This window comes from Oryctolagus cuniculus, chromosome 8 (genome assembly GCF_051225735.1).
Source record: "Oryctolagus cuniculus isolate XC-2025 breed Fujian yellow rabbit chromosome 8, ASM5122573v1, whole genome shotgun sequence".
In the NCBI taxonomy this organism is placed as follows: domain Eukaryota; kingdom Metazoa; phylum Chordata; class Mammalia; order Lagomorpha; family Leporidae; genus Oryctolagus; species Oryctolagus cuniculus.
In genome coordinates this window covers 34853082-34857083 of record NC_142874.1, presented here as the reverse complement: position 1 = coordinate 34857083, position 4002 = coordinate 34853082, and the positions used below count along the sequence as shown (strand labels likewise).

General features: G+C 48.7%; 1 pseudogene; it reads left to right on the top strand.

The window, feature by feature from the left end:
- The first annotated feature begins 3101 nt into the window (after positions 1 to 3101).
- On the top strand, positions 3102 to 3316 carry LOC138843469 (phosphatidylinositol N-acetylglucosaminyltransferase subunit Y-like; annotated as a pseudogene).
- Positions 3317 to 4002: the final 686 nt, after the last annotated feature.

Below are 4002 nucleotides of genomic sequence, written 5' to 3'. Positions count from 1 at the left end.
TGAGGATCAACATGAAGGGGGATAATGACAATAAAACGACTAAAATCCAAGTAAAACTATTATAGCACCAGACACGACTGTCTTTATGTACAAGGGTACCCAACATGGTCAGAGAAGGAAATAGAGGTCAGACTCGGACCAGGATTCCACGACTAACGGGAGTAACCCGTTTCAACAAAGTGTAGACAAAAAAATAAAACACTACTGGCACAGAGTTAGTGACAACAGAACTCAAGGAGGATGGATGCACACAGGAGAGCGTACCATGGAGACTGCAGACCCCTGAACCAACTCTCCTCAAGACCGGGACCGCAGGACAAACCGGGAGAAGCAGGCAGCACATCTGCTGACTCCTCCTAGTCCCAGCCTCCGACTTAGAAGGCGCTCACTGACCTGAGAGGCTCAGGCTGAGGGCTTCTTCCACCACCACAGCTTTATTTCTGGCTCCAACTTGGAGACCACCTCAGAGCTGCTAACGCAGGAACCTGTTAGGAGGGGAAAGAATCCTTAATGCCAGGCTCCCGGCCGCCGCGCACTTTTCGCCAGTTCTGCTGCGCCTGCGCGGAGAGGCCGGCAAACCTGGCACACCTGTGTCACTTCTCTCTTCCAAGTTCCCAGGACGGTGCTGCTCGGCACCTGCGCGGGACAGCCGGCGGCTCAGGTTGCAGGCTCCTGGGCGATACCTGCTGTCAGTCAACAGGTCGTTTCTCCCGCCAGCCCTCCTCCATCCCAGTCTCTCAGGCAGGCGCGGTGGAGCCTGGTGCAGGAGAAGTGGCTATGGCGGCCGCGGTCCCGGGGCTCCCGCCCGCGACCCGGACGGCCGATACAGGTCCGTCCCATGGACAAAGGCTCCGGCTGCAGGACTCGTGTGCTCTCCAGGAGCCCCCTCCACCATCCCCGTTCCAACCCTCAGCCACCCCTGCATCTTTCCAGGGCTTCACCCGCTGCTGAACCCCTTGCCTTCTGCTCCCTTTCTCTCTCCACTAGCTGCAGATTCTGGGAGCCCCTTCGGTCTCTACCTGGGGTGCCCCGCCCCCTACACTTCCCTGCTACCCCTACCTTTAATCTGGGGCTCAGGCCACTCTTTGAAGGTCACCCTCTGGGTCCCCTAAACTTACCCCGTAATTACTTGCACACTCTGGTGGTCCCTCACCTCTTTCCAACTTAGCCCTTACGTACTTGTTCCTCCCCATCTTGCTAAGCCCCTTGGGTTTTTGACTTTGCAAATATCTTAACAACTTACCCTTCACCCCTCTTTCTCTTCCTAGCCTACCCCTAAATTGCGTCTCTTCCCTGGTTGGCATTCCAGCTCTCTACTCCACCTCATCCCTCCTAAGGGCTCTCTCAGTCCCACGCTGTATTCCTAGTCTCCTGTTTCGTGTGTAGCAGGCTAGAGCCAGGCAGTTCTGGTCTCGTGTTCCCTGAATATTACAGTTCCTGCCGCACTGTGGGGCTGGGAGACAGACAGGTGCACCGAGGGAGGAGGGGAAGCATTTATCCTCGTAAGAAACTCAACTGAAAAGAGGGTATTTATACATGTGGGCAAACACAAAAACACTCCCTGCCTACACTGTCTGGAGGTTTGGAAACGCTGGGAGTATTTATATGGTCTTTTGGAGGGTGGGGGTCGGCTGGAGATCTCACAAGGGAGGGACTAATTATAATTAGGAAAGGGTTGAGGAGAAACAACTGCAGCAGGCAGTTCTTCAAACACAATTTAGTCTAGTTGTACTTTATGCTGGCATTGTGGCCCAGCAGGTTAAATTCCTGGCTGCTCCGCTTCCATCCCAGCTCTCTGCTAATGCACCTGGGAAAACAGAAGTTGGCTCAAATATTTGGGACCCTGTCCCCCATGTAGGGGAGACCCAGTTGGAGTCCCAGGTGCCTGGGTTCAGTCTGGCCCACACCCAGCTGTTGTGATCATTTGGAGAGTGAACCAGCAGATGGGAGAGCTCTCTGTAACTGTTCCTTTCAAAGAAAGCAAGAAGGGGGGGGGTAAGAGAGAGAGAGGGGAAGAGGGGAAGGAAGAAAGAAGGAATTTGTCATCATTAAGTCAAGTTCTTTGAAAGACAATGGCTTGGGATCAGGAGATGTGCAACAGAAGGGCCAGTTTAAATCCTTTGCTGGAGAATGTGGATACTCACATTCTTCATGGACTCAAATCCTATACCTAAATAGAATTACACCTTATAAGGTAGCTACTTGCTTATCAAATGGTATGAAATAGGTAGATTTGGGTATGACTGGGGAGTGTCACCCAAGCATGGCAGGCTGCTGTAGATTCCAGCATCACATCCCTGTACAGGGTCCTCTGAGCATTGTCCAGATGCTGTTATTCACACTGGGTAACATAACAGTCTGGTCTTCAGATGACACCAATATCTTTTATAGAGTATTTGTCTTCAGCATTTCAGCTCTGGGTCACAAAACAGGCAAATAGGGAATCCATTCTCTCGGTGTATTTTACATGTCTCTAATGTAAGATGAAGCCTATTTTGTGCTCCATATGCTGACAGTAAGAAAAATCACAATGAAAATATATTCCAAAAAAAATATATTCCATCTGTGTTAATTTTGTAATTGCAAATATACTATAAAAGTTTTCCTTATATACCTATAACTAACCTTCCCCGCAAGAAAAGGAACAATTGAATTCTGACTGTGTAAAGAGATCACAGTGATGGGCTAGTGGGGCCACCATGCGGCTGGCCAGGGGCGCGCCAGGGAGCGGTTGGAAGGCTAGCCTCAGTGCTGTGGGCATCTGTAGGTGCCTGCATTGACAAGATTGTGGCCCTTGGCAGTTGGGAGCTACCCAGCATCTTTGACTAGGCACTGCTGTAGTTTGTGGTATGCCTCCTGTCCAAGAAGCTGCTCAGATTTGAAGCATCAACAAACGAATTGATTAATGAAGAGTTAGGAATAGACTATACTGTCATTGATGGGATTCCTAATAGGATGCCACAGGCATTAAGGATTATCTATCAAGACAAGAAGAAATGGAGCGGTACTAGATCATGATTTTTAAAAACCACAGCAACTAAATGTTGTTAATATCATATCCATTTTAAGAGAAAGTGACAGGTAGTAAGTGGGAGAAGAGAATGTTTCTGTCTCTTCCTATGCTGACTGTCCTTGTTCCACTGATTTCTCCCAAAGGAGTTCTCTATTTGGCCTCTGAGGAATAAAACTTCCCACAGGGCTGTACCAGCACCTCCAGCCTCTGTTTCTACCATCTGCTCCTGCAAAGACCTTACCAGTGTGTATGTGCTTCTACCTTTGGATGTGGATGGCTATTAAACTCTTCAGGCATAACTAAGGCAGCCAGAGCCAAGGTGGTATATAGATTCATATGTCTTGGGCATCTACCTCTGAAAGTTAAACTAGGTAGAAATGCTGGAGACTCGTTGTATTTGCTGAAAAGATGCTTTGCCTCGCTTCTCAAGAGGATTGGGGCTACAAGAGACTTAAGTTGCAAAAGCTTCTTTTATTGTACCCCAGTTCTGACAGACCTTGTATTTTGAATGTTCTGACTTAACTGTCACAGGAACCTTTTAACAAAGTGTCTTGCTGGGGTTGGGTCAGAGCAACTTTTCAGAAAGTGGAATTAAAAATAAGTTCACCTGACTAAAAACATTTTAAAATCAATATGGACCCAAGTCCGGCATTGTGGTAAGTGGGTTAAAGCCCTGGCCTGCGGCATTGGCATCCCATATGGGTACCAGTTCAAGTCCTGGTTGCTCCACTTCCAATCCAGCTCCCTGTTAATGCACCTGGGAGGGCTGCAGAGGATAGTCTTGGGCCCCTGCACCCACATGGAAGACTGGGAAGAAGCTCCTAGCTCCTGCCTTTGGTCTGGCCCAACTCCAGCCGTTGCAGCCATTTGGGGAGTGAAACAGCAGATGGAAGATTTCTCTCTGTTTCTCCCTCTCTCTATATAACTCTGCCTTTCATATAAATAAAATAAAGCTAAAAAAGTCCATATGGACACTATTTTAACTTTTT